Here is a 19,243-nt window from a genome sequence, read left to right as displayed (position 1 = left end):
TTTTTTTTTTTGAGATGGAGTCTCACTCTGTCACCCAGGCTGGAGTGCAGTGGCGCGATCTTGGCTCATAGCAACCTCTGGCCTCCGAGTTCAAGCAATTCTCCTGACTCAGCCTCTCAAGTAGCAGGGATTACAGGTGCCTGCCACCATGCCGAGCTAATTTTTTGTATTTTCAGTACAGACGGGTTTTCACCATTTTGGCCAGGCTGGTCTTGAACTCCTGACCTCGTGATCCACCTGCTTCGGCCTCCCAAAGTCTTGGGATTACAGGTGTGAATCACCGCACTGTGCCCCCTCTGCCTCCTTCTTATAAAGACATTTGTGATCGCATTTAAGATCTACTCAGATTATTTAGATAATATCTCCATCTTAAGATCTCTTAATCACATCTGCAAAGATCCTTTTTCCATATAAAGGTGGATTCCAGGGATTAAGACCTGGATATCTTTGGGGAAAATTGTTCATCTTGCTATAAACCTCAAAGATAATGTGAATACAGTTTATATCAAACTTGATAATGTGTCCAGAGTTTGTTCTTTCTGGTGGGTTTGTGGTCTCTCTGACATCAGGAATGAAGCCACGAACCTTCGCAGTGAGTGTTACAGCTCTTATAGGTGGTGCAGACCCATAGAGTGCGCAGCTGCAAGAGTTATTGTGAAGAGCGAATGAACAAAGCTTCTATAGCATAGAAAGTGACCCAAGCAGCTGGCTGGGGTGGCCAGCTTTTATTTCCTTATTTGTCTCTGCCCATGTCCTGCTGATTGGTCCACTTTACAGAGTGCTGATTGGTTCATTTTACAGGGCGCTGATTGGTCCATTTTACAGGGCGCTGATTGGTCCATTTTAGAGGGTACCGATTGGTCCATTTTGCAAACCTCTAGCTAGCTACAGAGTGCTGATTAGCGCATTTTTACAGAGCACTGATTGGTGCATTTTACAAACCTCTAGCTGACTACAGAAATGTTCCCCAAGTTCCCAGTCAACCCAGGAAGTCCAGCTGGCTTCACTTTTCAATCTCCCCTCTAAACAGGACACCCCAACTGCTGTTAGAGGTTGGGCAATGACCGCTCTGTCTACTTCCTGCTGGATAGGAGCGAAGAAGGGGCCCTGTGGTGGTAGTGTCCTCCAGAGGTGAACTCTGTAGGCCAGCCAAAGGGTCAGTGGGTCCATCCAGGGGTCCTTGGTGGAAGTTGTTAGTTGAGCTCGTTTGGGGTTCTATTTGTAAGACCATCTGTAGCTTGATGGCGTCAATCCTAGAGGAAACAAATTTGATAAGGAGGTTAAAAATACAGGGCCCAAAGATGAGTAACAGCAAGATGGCTGTCACAGGACCTAGAAAGGGGAGAAACCATGTCGCCCAGAGGTTGGTATAAGAGTTTGAAAGGCATTGTCTGATTTCAGAAGCCTTTTCCTGTAGATGCTGGGTGGCATCTTGTACTATCCTTGACTTGTTAGTGTAAAAGCAACGCTCTTCCCCTAAGAAGATGCAGCCTCCTCCTTTCTTAGCAGTGAGGAGGTCTAGACCTTGGCGGTTTTGGAGAGTCACTGCTGCCAAAGAGTCTATTTGGAATTCCAGAGTAAGGATAGATTTTGTTATTTCTTGTAAACTCTCTGATAAATCTTTTGAGAGTGTGTGGTAGTAGGAGAATGAACTAGATAAACTGGCTATTGTGGTTCCTAACCCTGTAAGTAGGGATATTAGTTGTATGGCCCTGCACTGATGGACTTGAGCTTTGAGGGGCATGGATAGGGTCTGATTTCCACAAGATTGGAAGTTAGGATAATACATGTTACACTGTTAACTTTTAGCAAACTTTTGTTGAAAACCTTGTAAGTTGGGGATTTCAATCATTCCTTGCTATTAAGACCTCGTTCAGTTCATATTAATGTAGAATTGGTATAGATGCTTCCTTCCTAATACTGTAAGTACTTTAAGGTTTGGCTGAGTGCAAACAACTCGCACGTTTGAGTAGACCAATTATTAGGCAATTTTCCTAACTCTGCTTCTACAACAGTTTCCTTATCACTTATTGAATACCAATTGTGTCTTTTTCCCTTAATCTTCAGGGAGGAACCATCTATTATCCTGTCCTGAAGAGAGTTCCTCCTAGGTCTGGTCGGACCTTTGTATGGTAATTAATTAAAATTTAGATCCCCTGTTAGGAAACTGCTGAGTTAAGGATTTTTGATAGGAAGGCTATGGGTTGTCAGTGGCCTCAGTGCTTTTGGGCTACGCCCCTGTTTACACTGACAACAAGGTGGTATTGGAGTGTTATAGGGTCACAGAAAAGACCTTCAATTATCAATTATAGGTTTTAAATTTCCCTGGCTTTTAAAGGAATAGGGTACACTGTTTTTTCTTTACTACTTTGTCTCTCTCTCTCTTTGACTCCTTTATCTATCTCTTTCTCTCTGACTCCCTCTTTGTCTCTCTGTCTCTTTCTCTATCTTTCTGACTCCCTCTTTGTCTGTCTCTTCCTCTCTCTCTTCTCTTTCTGTCTTTCCCCCCTTCTCTTTCCTCCTCTGACTTTCTGTCTTTCCCACTCTCTTTCTCTGACTTTCTGTCTCTCTGTCTCTTCCTCTCTCTCTCTTTCTATTTCCTCTCTGTTCTCTTTCCCTGCCTCTGCCAGCTGCTTGTGCTGCTGTTCTCCCCTCTCGTTCCCCTTTTTGATGGCTTCAGTGGTATAAGACTGCCGCCTCCTTGGGTTTTGGCNTTCTATTTCCTCTCTGTTCTCTTTCCCTGCCTCTGCCAGCTGCTTGTGCTGCTGTTCTCCCCTCTCGTTCCCCTTTTTGATGGCTTCAGTGGTATAAGACTGCCGCCTCCTTGGGTTTTGGCACTGCGTGCAATAACTCCATGCTATCCTTGTGGTATTTAATGGAGGTTCCCTCAGAAGTTATGAACTTCATTTCTTTCCATATTGCAGCATGGGCATGTAGGATTAGATAAGTATGCTTACTATCTGTATACACATTTACTCTTTTTCCCTTTCCCAATTCTAAGGCTTGGGTAAGTGCCACTAGTTCTGCTAACTGGGTGCTGGTCCCTGGGGGAAGAGGCTTACTTTCAAGTACTGTTATATCACTAACTATGGCATAACCTGCCTTTCATATCCCATTTTTTCACAAATGAATTTCCATCAGTATATAGGTTAAGGTCAGGATTAGCTAAGGGGACTTCTAAGAGATCCTCTCAGGCAGCATAAGTCTGGACTAATTTGTTGGCAGTCATGCTCTATTGGTTCCCCATCCTCTGGGAGAAAGGTGGCGGGGTTGAGGGTCGCACACATGTGTATTTGAAGTGCCAGTCCCTCAAGGAGTAGTGCCTGGTATCTGAGCAGGCGGTTGTCTGATAGACATAAACTTTCTTTGGCACCTAGTATGCCATTTACGTCATGAGTAGTCCAGACAGTGAAATCCTTTTCTTGTGTTATTTTGATAGCCTCTGACACTAAGACAGTCACCACTGCAACTACCCATAAACAGTGAGGCCGGCCTTTTCTACTATATCAATTTCCTTACTTAGGTATGCCACTGGTTGTGGGATTGTCCCATGAGTCTGAGTAAGGATGCCAAGAGCTATTCCTACTCTCTCTCTGATGTATAAAGAGAAGTTTTGTCCTGTGGGAAGGCTTAAGGCTGGAGCTTGTACTAGGGCCTGCTTTAAGGTTCTCAAGGCTATTTCTGCCTCTGGTTCCTAATCTACTAGATGAGTATTTGCCCTCTGGGTCTCCTTGATTAGAGTATAAACGGTCCTGACTATCTCGCTGTATCCAGGGTTCCATAGTCGGCAAAAAAACAGTGATTTAAAGGAACCCCCGCAACTGTTTTAATGTCTTAGGGTGAAGATAAGCCAGTATAGGCTGTATTCATTCCTTGCTGAGGGCTTTGGTTCCTCTGGCTAAGATTAGGCCTAGCTATTTGACTTGTTGTAGGCAGAGTTGCGCCTTCGATTTAGATGTCTTGTGCCCTTGATTAGCTAGAAAGTTCAAGAGATCTAGAGCAGCCTGCTGGCATGAGGCTTCCGAACTGGTAGCCAAAAGTAAATCATCCACATACTGAAGGACTAGAGTGCCTGAACTTGAGAAGTGGCCTAGATCTTGGGCCTGACCAAACAGATGAGGGCTATCCCTAAGCCCTTGAGGCAAGACCGTCCACATATGTTGGGATGTGTGGTCTGTGGGATCCTCAAAGGCAAAGAGAAACTGGGAATCAGAGTGCAGGGGAATACAGAAGAAGGCATCCTTGTGGTCCAGAACCATGAACCATTCTGCTTCCTCTGGTATTTGACAGAGTAGAGTATAGGAATTGGGTACAGCTGGGTATAGAGGAATTACTGCCTCATTGATGACTCTAAGATCTTGAACTAGTCTCCACTGACCATTCAGTTTTTGTACTCCTAGAATTAGGGTGTTTCAGGGACTGCTGCATTTTCTACTAAGCCTTGAGCTTTTAAATGTCTAACAATATCCTGTAATGCTTTATGAGCTTTAGGCCTTAAGGGATACTGCTTTTGATAAGGAAAAGTGGTGGGCCTTTTAACCTGATTTGGACTGGGTGGGCATTATATGTCCTTCCAGATTGTCCTTCCAGTGCCCAGACTTTAGGACTGACTCCCTCCTCTGGCAGGGGACAACAAATGGATAACTTGTTCCCCATATTCATGTAGATAATAGCTCCAGCTTTGGCTAAGATGTCCCTCCCTAATAAGGGTATGGGACTTTCAGGCATAACAAGAAAGGCGTGTGAAAAGAGCAAAGTTTCCCAATTACAACTGAGGAGGTAAGAGAAACACCTGGTTACAGGCTGTCCCAGGATTCCTCAGATGGTAACAGACCTTGAGGACAGCTGTCCGGGACAGGAGATTAACACTGAGAAAGCTGCACCAATGTCCAGGAGGAAGTCAATTTCCTGGCCCTCAATGGTTAAACATACCTAGGGCTCAGTGAGGGTGATGACATCAGCTGGTGCTTGCCCCGTGCACCCTCAGTCCTTTTGTTGGATCATCTGGTTGGGGGCTTCTGACCCAGAGAACCTTTGTCCTCTGGGGCAGTGTGCCTTCCAGTGATTGCCTCGGCACAGTGGACATGGTTTGGGGGGCAGCTTGTTTCTCACTGGACAATCGTTTTTAAAGTGCCTTTGCAAACCACACTGATAACAAGCCCTATTGGGTGATTGGCCTGCTCCATTTTCTGTCCTCTCTGAACCACCAAGATTTGTTTGTCTAAGGGTCATGACTAAGACTGCAGCCTTTCTCTGATCTCACTTTTCCTTTTCCACCTGTTCCTTATTATAGAACACCAAGGTTGCCAGGTTTAATAATGCCTCCAGATTTTGTTCAGGGCCCAGGGCTCACTTTTGGAGCTTTCTCCTGATATCTGCAGCTGATTGGATAATAAACTTATCTTTTAGGATCAATTGACCCTTGAGTGAGTCAGGTGACGGGAGTATATTTTCTTAAGGCCTCTCATAGCTGCTCGAGGAAAGAAGAAGTATTTTCTTCCTTTCCCTGAGTTATGGTGTACATCATTGAATAATTCATGGGTTTTTCCCTAATTCTCCTTAGTCCTTCTAGAACACAGGTCAGCAGATGTTTATAACTTCAGTCCCCATGATCTCAGTCGAGGTCCCAGTGGGGATCCACATTGAGGACAGCTTGCTGACTGGTAGGGAATTTGTCCCTTTCTTCAGCTGTCATTTTATCATTTAGTTGATTAAGATACCAGGTATCTCCAAACTCGGGCTGCAGCTAAGGCTGCATTCTTTTCACTAAAGGCCAGGGTTTGATCAAACAATAGCATGACATCTCTCCAAGTGAGGTCAAAGGTTGGCCCTAGACCCTGTAGGGGATCTCTATACCTATCAGGATCATCTGAAAACTTCCTCAGGTCTACTTTGATCTGCTTTAAATCAGAGAGGGAGAAGGGGTCTTGTACCTGGGTTGGGCCAAATTCCCATCCCCCCACAGCTTGAAGGGGACATAACCGATAGCCCAGGGGTTTTTGCGGTCCCTTGGAGATTACTTGTTTCCTTCTGGGTGGGGAAGATTAGAGGAGACTTATCATTAATAGGAGGGGGAGCTATAGGAAGGCTAGGATATGGAGGTAAGCTGAGAGGTCCCCCAAGAGAACTTGGAATGTAAATTGCAAGTTCTTCAGAGTTGTAAATTCTCCTTCAATGAAAAGAAAGCTTGGACATAAGGTATTTCACTCCATTTGCCTTCTCTCTTACAGAAAAGGTCAAGCTGCAGCATAATATTGTAATTTATACTTCCCTCAGGTGATTTTTCCCCATCAGAGAGAGAATATTGGGGCCAGGCCATAGTGCAGAAAAAAATGAGCCATCTCTTTTTCAGGGTTTGTGGGTCAAATGGTCCCAATGGTTTAGGATCCATTTCAAGGGTGAGCCTGTTGATGCCTGAGTGTTTCCCATCTGAAAGAAAAAAAACACCTGCAGTTTTGGTTTATTTGTTTTGCACCCCCCCGGCCCCCACCCAAGAACCCGCAATGGTCCCTGGACCCTGCTCATCGGAATAGTTGCACTCACTGACGCAGCAGCAGATCCTCCTCTTGCCCAAGAACCTGCAACAGTCCCTGCACCCTGCTGATCAGAATAGTCACACTCACCGACGCAGCAGCAGAAACCCTAGTTTTCCTCCTTGACCACAAAGAGGATGGAGAAAGGTCAGATTTAGTTGCCCTTACTGATGCATTCTCAAAAACCTGCATGCTTGCCTTTCCTCTTAGAACACAGAGAGGACCAAGAAAGGTCAGATTTAGTGGCCCTTACCGACATATTCTCTAAAACCTGTTAGAGTCCTAAGCATTTTCTCCTGTTAGCATTGGGACCTTACCCCTGTCCTGTAAAGGTGATATGCCTCAAAATGGAGTGGAGGGCAATATCTTCATGATGAGTGTTACAGCTCTTAAAGGTGATGTGAACCCAAAGAGTGATCAGCAGCAAGATTTACCGTGAAGGGCAAAGGAACAAAGGGCAAAGGGGACCTGAGCAGGTTGCGCTGCTGGCTGAGGTGAGGAGCTTTTATTCCCTTATTTGTCCCTGCCCATGTCCTGCTGATTGGTCCATTTTACAGAGTGCTGATAGGTCCATTTTACAGAGCATTAATTGGTCCATTTTACAGGGTGCTGATTGGTCCATTTTAGAGGGTGTTGATTGGTCCATTTTACAAACCTCTAGCTAGCTACAGAGTGCCAATTGGTGCATTTTTATAGAGCACTGATGGGTGCATTTTACAAACCTCTAGCTAACTACAGAAAAGTTCTCCAAGTCCTCACTTGACCCAGGAAGTCCAGCTGGCTTCACCCCTCAATAACTCCTACTTCTGTTTGGAACTCCTCTCTGGAGTCATCTGGTTTCAGAGTCCAGCCAGAATCAATAGTTAAGAATATACCCTTGGTTATTCTGGTCCACACTCATACTCTCTTGCATGATCCAGGCCTGGATTTAAATTCCAATCATGTAGTATCTTCCCAAACTTAGACTACTTATTGAACTTTATCATCTATAAAATAAGGCAATATTATCAGCCTCACTGGATTATTTTATGGATTAAACGAGAAGAAATATAGGGAGTTAAGAACTAACTCTTGAACATGATAAGTGCTCAGTGTATTTTGATCTTTTTTCTTATATTAATCAAATAATGCCTCTCACTGCAGGCTTCATGAGAGTCAGTTTGTTTCTACAAATTATTTTTTATATCTTTTCAATATGTACTTCTTTGTTTTCCTACCAGGATAGCATACTGATGATGTTAAAAGTATCATTGAGAAACAACTGATAAATATCAGAGCATTACCTCCCCCAGAAAGGGTAATTCAGAGTTTGTAAGCAATGACATTAATGGAAAATGCCACTTCAATTACAATTTTTTCTTTTCTGCTTTTTTTGGAGGGACTTGTAAAGAAAAATTATTCTAAGTTTTAATATTTCAAATTACATAGGATATTACATAGTTTAATCAAATTACATCTTTGTATATCTTGATTGATTCATTCATTTTGAAATACTACTTTAAAATCATGAAAATACAATAATAATTCTCATTTCAGTTGCTTTGCTATTTTATCAAAACCAATATCCATCATCAGTTTGTGGCAATATTTGATTTTTTTTATCATGATTTAGTTCTTCTATTTTTAAGGATACATTTATTCTATCATCACATTGTCAGAAGCATCATAAGAAACATTGTTGAGAACTCTGTGACCAAGTACTTCTTTTAGGATGTAGTTCTTTCATAGCAAGCTCTAGATTTTAACATAGTTGAGTTAGTGGTACTTTTTGGCAATTTAATATGGAGGTATAAAATATTTGCAAAAACTTACGTATTTCTTAGAGGCACCTTTCAATGAGTGTTTTGAAACCAAATACGTGTGTAACATCACCTAAACCAAGAAAGACGATGTGGCCAGTATGTCAGAACACCCCACTTATGCCAACTCCAGTTATTATTCTCCACCCCATGGTTGACACTTATCCACTTCTAAAACCAGAGGTGTTGTGTATCTCTCACCTTTATCAAAATAAAATTCTTCATTGAATAATTTTGTTCATTTTAATTGATTTCATTAAACAAAATGATATATCTATTTTGCTGTGTGTCACTTCCTGTTCAACATCATACTTGGTAAATTTAGAACTGTTTTTGCACACAGTTGTAATCAGTTCCTTCTTACTGACATATAATATTTCACTAGAATTATGGACATACTAGGACAGGAATTTTGGTAAACATGTGTATGCATTTCTGTGGGGTATATCCTTAGAATTTGAATTGCTAGGCTGTAAGGTAGCATATATTTAGCTCTAGAGGGCACTGCCAAAGAGCTTTCTATGAGGTTGTCCTAAACTATACTAAACTATGTCTCATGCCAATAGTATATGAAACTTGCTGTTGCTACAGATGCTCACCAACACTTGGTATTGTCTGTCTGTCTTCTCATGTTAACAATTCTGGTGAGGAAGTAGAGGTATCACATTGTGGTTTTAACTTGCATTTTGTCAATGAGTAATAAATATGAGTAACTTTTTCTATATTTATTGATCATTTTAATGTATTTTATGTGAATTGTCTAAGCATTTTGTGCATTTTATCATTCGATTTTCTATCCTTTCCTTATTAGGAGGTATTCTTTACAGAGTCTAGATATGATTTTTTTTTTGGGTGGCGTAAATTTTTTGGAGATATATTCCTTTTCTATTTATTTAATGTTATAATTTGATGAACATAGCTATTGGTTTATCTTTTTGTTTTAGTTTAAAGATATTTGTGTTCTGTTTCTGAAATATTGGACTACTCTAAAATCATGAAGATGATTGCCCACGTTTTTATCTAAAGCCATTATTGTTTTACCTTAACCACATAGACCATAGTCAATTTTAATTGATTTTTGTGATTTGGGTGAGCAGAGATTAAGATACTGATTTTTCTCAAATAAGTAATCCATTGATGCAGCACCTTTATTGGAAAAACTACATGTTGCCCACTGCACGGCAGTGTTAGTTTTGTGATAAATTAGGTTGGCATATACATGGGTAAAAGTGCTTTTAAAAAATTGTTTCTTAGTGAATATATCAAACACATATAGAAAATTAAAGAGAATAGTATAATAATCCCATACTATCCATCACACAGCTTCAATAATTATCAGTTCATGGACACTTTTCACATATAAGCACTCACTCCTTTCCACAATCCCAAAGATTATATTATTTATCCATTAGTATTTCAGTGTATCTTTCTGAAAGATAAGATCTTTTTTATAACATTCCGTAATATTATATTATCACACCTAAAAACTAACAATCACTTAATATTACCAAATGTCCACTTATTGTTTTATTGTTCAATTTGTGATTGTCTCATACATTTTTAAGGAGATGTTCATCCAAATTGCATTTTTAAGGAGGTGTTCATCCAAATTAGAATTAAAAAAATGTTTATGAACCTGAGCAACATAGTGAGAGACTCTATCTCTTAAAAAAAAAAAAAAAAAATCAGCCGGGCATGGTGGCATGCGCCTGTGGTCCCTGCTACTCCAGGGGCTGAGGCAGGAGGATCTCTGGAGCTGAGGATTTTGAGGCTGCAGTGAGCTATGATTGAGTCACTGCACTCTAGCATAGGTCGTTGACAGAGTGAGATCCCAGCTCTTAAAAAGAAAATGTTTATATATTGTAATTGGTTGATTGGTCACTTCAGTCTCTTCTAAAAACTACATTTTTTGCTCCCTTTCTTGTGTGTGTATGTGTGTGTGTGTTCTTTGTGATGAATTTTTAAGAAGCTGGTTCAATGGTTCAGTAGGGTGGTTCACATTTTGCATTTTGTTATATTAGTCAATGATTACTTCCTATTGGAACAAGACTTTTTAAAAAATGTATTGATTTCTAGGTACTGAAACAAAGCAACAGTTGCTTCAATATCACCAAAGCGGAGTATCAGCTGAAGTTTGTGCTAATACCTAATGCTTATGTAAGAAATTCACCTAATTTTATAAACAGTTCATCTAAGTAAATATCCTTAATGGGTTTCAATATGCACTGTCCAAGGGCATTTTAACTGTAGTGCTGTTGACATTTGTTGGGCTGGTGAATTATTTGTTGTAAGAGGTTGTCCTACACTTTGTAGGATGTTTAACAGTGTCACTGGCCTCTTTACTCTAGATGCCAGTAGCAGGCCCCCTGTTGTGGACATATAAAACATTTATTGTCATTCACCCACTGCTTGCCATTTTTTATCCCTATTCTTTATATTTTCCCACCTTGATCTGTTATAAGTTCCTTGTGAACAGGAGCAATGTCTTAATGAATGAATGAATTGACGTTATTGATCATTTTTATGCCTTCGTGATATGGTGCTTCTGAGGACCAAATGAGATAATCCACAAAAGAATCCCTTTGAACACTTTGCAGAGCTCTGGTAAAAGTGTCGGACATTTTTAGATCCTGTTACTGGTTTTGCCTCACCATTTCCTGCAGTGTTGTACTCAGTCCACTGCTATTGACTCCTCCATTTCAAACCAAGCATTTTTGTGTAGTCAGCAATGTTTTTCCATTAATTCTTCTTTCCTTCTTCACACAAATCAACCAACTTTTTCCTCTTGACTTAATTCCCACAGTTTCAAGTTACAGCTTTCCCAGCCTCATCTCTCAGCTTCTCACACACTAATCTTTCTGTGTTTCCCACAGTTAACCTCCCTATTTCTACTCCTTTTACCTACACTCCCACCATTCTCTCCCCGAATACACTCCCACGCCATTTCTCCTAATTTATGTCTTCCTCTTCTTCTCTATCTTAATAACATTTTCTCTGCTAATTCCTAAAAATCCATTGATGTACTTCCTCTGTATTTCCTAACCTTCTACAATAATTTTTACTATATTATTATTTTTTAAATTATTGAGTGTTGAAGCACAACAAATAAGTTAAAAAAAGTCAAATAAGGCATAGGTCCTGCTCCAGAGGATCTTGGAGAAGAGACAATAGATAAAATAATTTCTATGCCAAGAGGTCCTGTTATAATGATGCCTCTACTAGTGTGGTGAGACTCACAGATGAAGCAAAAAATTTTGTTTTGAAGAAGGTAAATTATATTTAAAAAGTTGTGCTTCTATTTTGTCTTAAAGGGTGTTAACTGAGGAAGAAGTATGGAAAAGGATTCCAGGCCCAGAAAAGATCACAATTCTTTTTTTGGTATGAAGAGTATTCCTTAAGATGAATGCATAGAGTCTCTGAAGTTGAGTGCCTAGAATTTTGTTCTATGTATGCTACTTTGTTGGTCTATTTTAGTCATAAATCTTATACACTCTTCCATTTAGATTGAAATCTCTGAGAGGTTGGATTATAAATGGCATCAAATACCAGACTAATCCACTCACTAATGTTTTGAATAAGCATGGCACTGATAACATGCCCCAAGTTCTGAAAGTCATACAGGGCAGCACATCACCCTCTTCAGTTGTCTTTAGAAAGAACAAAGTAAAGGAGCAGGTCACTTTCGCTGTCCAAAAACAATCAGCATGCTCTCTTGGGCAACTGATTTTAATTTCAAAATAAAAGATAACGGCTAGGCACGGTGGCTCACACCTGTAATCCCAGCAGTTTGGGAGGCTGAGGCGGGTGGATCATGAGGTCAGGAGATCAAGGCCATCGTAACCAACATGGTGAAACCCCGTCTTTACTAAAATACAAAAAATTAGCCAGCGGTGGTGGTGTGTGCCTGTAGTCCCAGCTACTCTTGAGGCTGAGGCAGGGAATCGCTTGAACCCGGGAGGCAGAGGTTGCAGTGAACCAAGATCACACCACTGCACTACAGCCTGGCGACAGAGCAAGACTGCATCTCAAAAACAACAACAACAACAACAACAACAACAACAACAACAGCACTGCATAGAATTCTCTTTCATACTAACCATTTTCAATGAAGAAGAGATTTCAATTCAATGAAGACACGAGATAGTCTAATTGCCTTTTTCTCCATGGTTGTGGCCAGCACAAGACAGAAAATGTTTCGATTTCCTTTATTTCTTACTACTCTTTCCCTTTCTCTTCCCACTCCTACTCTTCTTCCTCTCTGTTCTCTTTCTTCTTTTCTTCCTCTCTTTTTGTTACTTCTTTCCTTCTTCATTTTTCCTTTCACATCAGAGATACTATCTAGATGACAATTGAGATCCTCCTGGCTGGATTGGATTTGTGTGTGTGTGTTGGATTGGATGTGTGTGTGAGAGTGTGTGTGTGTGTGCTGCCTACCATGGTTTGGGAAGAAATGCTGAGAAAACATACTCGAGCTTGTCAGAAAGGCCCGAGTATGTCCTAAGTCTTCTAATTTTTCCATTAATTTAATAATAAATAATAGACAGCCTTTTACTTATAAGCTAATAAGCAAAGGGAGGCACAGTTCATTTTCATCCATTTGCTCTTTTCTGTGCAGTTAGTAGGGCTGATGTGCCTATTCCCGCTGCAGAGATGCTTGCTCTATAGCTCCTGAGTGGCTTGACTGATTTTCAGGAGTTTCAGTGATACTCTTACTCTACCACGAATTTATATTGCTAGTTAATCTGAGAAACATGCATCGCATTTAAGGGCAGAGTAAAATTTTCTCTTTTAGCAAGTTATAAAAGCAGCAGGCCGGGCGCAGTGGCTCACACCTACAATCCCAGCACTTTGGGAGGCCGAGGCCGGTGGATCATGAGGTCAGGAGATCGAGACCATCCTGGCTAACACAGTGAAAACCCGTCTCTACTAAAAATACAAAAAATTTGCTGGGCTTGGTGGCAGGTGCCTGTAGTCCCAGCTACTCGGGAGGCTGAGGCAGGAGAATGGCGTGAACCCAGGAGGTGGAGCTTGCAGTGAGCCGAGATGGTACCACTGCACTCCAGCCTGGGCGACAGAGGGAGACTCCATCTCAAAAATAAATAAATAAATAAAATAAAAGAAATAAAAGCAGCAAATCCTTACTAGCTGTACTGTTCTTTAGGGAACCAATGTCAGGAAAACTTACTCTATCAGTTGTGGTAAGTAAATCTATGCAGTGAAATGTTCCCAGGAAGATACCCCCATATTGCACATATTGTTTTATTGTTTTCTTTTTTGTCATTCTTTCTTGTTCCTACTTTTCCGTTTCATCTTGGCATTCAGGTTTTCTAACTAATCTCTCTCTGACTTAGTGATGAGGTTCATCGCTAAAAGAGGGTCATGATCCCCTTTCCAGATTTATCACCATAAGTCTTGAAAAAAACACACCACTGATAAATGTGCTCACAGCATTATATTCCTTTACAAAATCCTCACAATAAAAAATAATCTAAATGTTGGATAAAATGTTGTAAGATCATTTTGTGTGCTTTCACTAGCTGACTGAGAGACAAAAGTCACTGAAGGAGGAAATTCCAAGTCTTGCTGAAGATTACTCTGTAAATAATAAATCTTTTCTTAAGTCGGAATACAGCATTCTATCCTTCATAAAAAACTCTTACCAAGTTAAAATTCGAAATTCATTTTGTGTGTAGCTTGACCTTCCTTGTTAATGTCATGACAGGCATCTATTACGCTAAATTGATAGCTTGAAAAGTTCTGGATCAACATCAGGCAAACAAGAACAGGAATAGACTTTATGTAAGGGCTTGAAGGAGAGACCATTACAGTCTGGCCTTCCCTTTCTCTCCCCAGCAGTTCTAATCACATAGTATAAATACACAACCACAGAATCTAAATACATGACCTGGTAGGAGCATTTCTGTGTAAAGTCTGTGGTCACAGGGACAGATGGCAAAGCTTCCAATTGCATCAGCTGTCTCCCTGCTACTCAAGAAAAGGCACATGTTTCTTGTAAAACAGCATGCTTTCATCCTGCTGGGGCAGGGCCTGAGGAATGGCTGGAAATCACTTTTCCTGGTTGTCACAGAGCCCCAAGAGTGGTATAGGTAGACTTTTCACCCTCCTGTGCTTATTCTTAGCACCTCACAAGAATCAAAGTTTGACAACTTGGCAGCTTCAAAAAATGTCTTAAGTTGCTTTTCAAGTATACTTTCTTTTTCTCTGTCTGAAGTGGAAGGAAAGTAGCTGGAAGTAAAATACTGCATTCATTTTTTTCCTTAGTAAATTAATATATTCTACTTATATGGACATTTTAAAAATGAAATGATTACTAGGGAAAATATATGCTGAATCATCTTCAAAACATTTGCACTTATTTTTTCACATAGATACAAAACTACAAGAGTGTAATATGAATTTGTTTAATACAAACTAAGAGCTGATGTGTTCAGAGATAACACTTGAAACAATGTCAAGGTTAGAGGACATAATCCAGATGCATGTCATCGTTTACAAAACCAAAGCCAAAATTATCTTGAAAATTACAAATTTGGTGGGTTATTTTTAGTGTCAGCCAGGAGGAAAACCCAGGGTTTTTGTACCATAACAGCAGTGCTTAGTTTTCATGAGTCTGGAATGTAGTCATCAACCCAGCTGAAAATAGGCAACAGCATCAGTGTGTGCTAGAACAGAGACTGCATTGCAGTCAGTGTGTGTGGACAAAGACTAATTCTTAGTATTGTTGGAAAGAGTGACTGCCACATCACAAACTGCTACTGTTCAAACTTCTCAGAAGCTGCATGCAAAGTAAAATAAATAAAACAACTCTCCAGCACAAACTTTACACAATACCACTTCAATTTCAATGGCATCCCATCATTTGACCAGGATAAATAGGTTTCATATTTGTAAGTATCCATATTTTTAGATTCAATCTATGAAACCAAATATTATTTAACTAATGGGATAAGATGATGTCTTTTTAGAGAGAAAAAAAACAAAACAAAACACTTGAGCTCTTCTTCTTACCTGAAAGAGAGTTTTGGAAACTCTGGGACTAAACAAATGAAGACAGCACATTGATTTGTTTCTTGTGAAAGTAAAAGCCAGGGGAACTGCACATCTGCAGTCTGGCTGATGAAAACCTTTAATCTATTATGGAACTAAGACATGGTCATGTTTTCTCCTCAAGCAGCTATAGTCAGTGAAGCTGGGAATCTATTTGCTAAGGCAGGAGGAGATAACCTTGAGGGACTGAGTTGGCAATGATCAGAATTCTGTAGGACTCAAGGCCAGGTATGAACAGTGGAAACTGAAAATGCCTTTGACCATGATGCCACTTATACATTGAACACCTCCTTACATTCTCCTTTCCCCTGGGAAGAGGGGAGATCAGCCACACTCAGCTCTAACAAAGAACTTTTGAAGCAGATGGAGCTGAGGCTGTGGCCACTGACCAGCCCTGGCTATGATAATCAAGGCTGTTTTAAATTCGCTTGTCTCTTGGAATTCCTGGTTGTTGGAGGTAAAACAATGAGGTCATAGACATATAAAGAAATATGATAAATATAAAACAGGAATGATTTGGTTTTGTTTTGTATCAGTAAAAAATATAAATTTAAATTATGCATAGCAAAAGAGAATATTCTAATTAAGAAAAAAATAAAAGAAAATGAGAAAAGAAGAAACTCAGAAAATACAGCTTGGCTTGCAATATTCATACCCAGGTTTCTGCTTAGTGCTTTTCAGTACATTATCTCATTTAGCCCCTTAAGTGTCTTCTTACCTTTAATCAATTATTAAGCCAATTTTTAGAAATAAAAAACTCAGAAATATTTTAAAATAAATATTTTAAAATTTGTTAAACAAATTGCCCAACGTAATAGACACATAGATAAATATTATATGAGACATATAAAACAGAAGCTATGAGTATCAGAAATGAAAGAGGACAGTTGGCTTCAAATGTCAAAAAAAAAGAGATACCAGAATTATTATGAATCAAAGATACTCCCAAGACATAGAGTAAGGAAAGAGTGACTATGTAAGTTTACGAAGAGAGATTGAATTTAAAATTGGAAAATAGGTGGCAGAATATTAAGGAAAAAAGTGAAAATTTAAGGTATGACTTTCTAGAACACATAAACAAGGACTCTTCAGAAAACTTAACTACTGATGTCATCCTCAGAAAAGCACCAATCCCCAGGCCCAAGACATAGATGCTACCTATGGTGTCCCTTAAAATGGAAGAATCCTAAAAGTGGTGGCTATCTCCTAGTTAAATTCTCCAGTGCCTTTATTGAAGATTTACCTGAAATCTTACCCATTTAGCAAAATTGCTATATTATTATCTCTTAATACTTATTTGTAAATGGAAATTGAAACATTTAGTCTTGAGTTTTCTCAAGTAAAATGTGGTGAAACTGGGAGTCTAATTACTTGTAAACATTCTAAAAATAGCTTGGGAATGGATTTGAAATTGTTAGGTATGCCTTGCTGACTCCTTTCTGGTTATTCCGCCTACTAATTTGGTGCCACTAATTGCCGTAGGCTTCTATTATTAAAATGTGGTTAGTGAAAGGGTTATGAGTTATGTCCACATTTTGCCTTTGAGATTGTAGACAGTGAATCTCAGTAGATTATAAAGGGTAATTTTAGTCATCTGGCGGCTGTCATAGTGAAGCTATTTCTCATGACTTGCATACACATGTGGATAGACTTTTTTAAAGAATAAATTCAGATCCTGAAACAACTTAAAATCATTTTCAAGGGTTTCAGAAAGGTTGGTAAAATGACCAGAGTGATAAGAAGTTGGTAGCTAAACTCTTTCTCTGGTCTGAATACTCATTTTACTATTACTAACAAATTCTCCCTTACTTCCTGGTTCTTTATTTTTATTTGTCCATTATCTTATTTTCTAACTAGTCTGAAACCATTTAAAATGTTTTGTGGGCTGCATCATGCTTTCTACATAAGTATGTCATCAAATACAAGAAAAAGAAATCTGAAGATTAACAATAGAGTGACAATGGCTTATTCTCTGAATCTATTTAAAAGGGAATGTTATGATCTACTTCAATGTTATGTACAAAATAATAAACAAAAATTGAAGCTTGTTTCAAAATCGGATTATAAAATTTAAAGACTGTGAAAGAAATATCAAATGCATAAAAGTTTTAAAATTCACAGCAAATTTATAGCATCATTTTGAAAAGTGCAATGAATTGAGAATCTATACATGCTAAAATAATGAACAAATAACTTCTTCCAGGTGATGTCTAGGAAAATATCCACTGATTACAAGCTCAAAGTAACTATGTGAAAAAAAGGAAAATAAATACAATATAGTAGTTGGAAGAAATGAAAACCACCAATACTTTTGATGCCTTGGGTTCACTTCCTTTTCATATATTTGTTTTAAAATCAATCTGAGAGCATGGAAAAGTGTGGAAAGACTTGACCTGGTGTGCAGAAGACAAAATCTCAGTGACGTCAGAGACTACCACATACTTAGAGTGAGGATGATGAAGGGGTAGGAGGGAAAAATTTGGCCGCAATCAAAATGAACCAGCCAAAGAGGCTGCACATGTTTCTCAGATTTCAAGTAGTTCTAATTTTGAGGAGTAAAATGACACCTAGACTAGTTGTATTGGTAAGTTCAGAATCACTCTACATTTATCATCCACACACCTGTACTTATAGAAGAAGAATTCAAAGCTAAAAATTCTAGGAACAGAAAAGAATGAATGTGATGAAGAGGCAGGAAAATACCATGTTTTCTGCCACTATGTAAAGAATGGCTTAATTAATGACAGAAATTATCTTTAATTAATCATCTATTTCCTGTATTGCAGATTTCAGTTCTGTTTAAATCTTCGTGATATAGTGACTGAGGTTAATGCAAGAAGGTTGCATATGCTGAACTTTCTTGCAGTAAAGTGATGAAAAGAGATGTGAGTCAATCACTGAGAATGTTTAAATTGTTGATAAAATAGTTATTTTCACGTGATATTGAAATGCAGCAGTTTAACCATAAACTGGATATTCAAACAAGGAGGCAATTGATCTGAGAACTCAGCAACATGCATTGGTTATTTTCAGATTTCTACAATGTAATAGGGAAAATGTATGACTGGTGTTAAACACAGAATGATGAGGCCTCTGAGCGTACAAATAATTGAAACAAACAAAAGTGTCTCGTATCAAAAAACAGATGGAAATTTGACAGGTAAACATGAATGAAAACCTGGTTTACATGAAGACAATATATTTGAGTTCTGCTTGTTTGGCAAATGAGGAAGGTTAAATGGGGATCCTTTTAGTTTCAGGCCATCTGATTCAGATAATGATCATTTTGAAAATCACAACGATCAACATTCCATAAACAAAAGGCAGTACAAGATCACTACGTATATTAAAAAATGTAGAATTGGTTCAACTCAATATCACTATGTAAAAGGTAATCAAATAAAGTTAGAGCTATTTTTTTACATTTAAATGAATATGTTATGAGCTAAAAGTGAGAAAATCGAATAAGAAATAATTTTAACACTATAAAATTAAATGAATTGAGTAATATTTAAAAGTGGGAGTGGCTTAAGCTGAAATTTAAGTCAGAAGGAATGAGCTTCATTTTATTAGCAAATATTTTTAAAAGGCTATTACATGTGCTCGAGAAAATTAGTGATACCAAATGTTCAGTATCCCTAAGCATGTTTTTAGTTGAGAAGTTAATCTTTCAAAAACACTAATGATACTGATTTGCTTGTTAGCTTGCAAGAAGAAGATGAATAATATTCTTTTATCTGTGAATTCCTAAGGGCTCATCCTTTTCACTGAGGAAATTAATTACCAGCACTCATAATATCCTGATAAAAATCCCATTCTTTTATTGAATTCCTCCTTTTCTTT

Source organism: Rhinopithecus bieti, unplaced genomic scaffold, assembly GCF_001698545.2.
Source record: "Rhinopithecus bieti isolate Rb0 unplaced genomic scaffold, ASM169854v2 scaffold_24392, whole genome shotgun sequence".
NCBI classification, from domain to species: domain Eukaryota; kingdom Metazoa; phylum Chordata; class Mammalia; order Primates; family Cercopithecidae; genus Rhinopithecus; species Rhinopithecus bieti.
Note: the sequence above shows the minus strand (reverse complement) of the source record.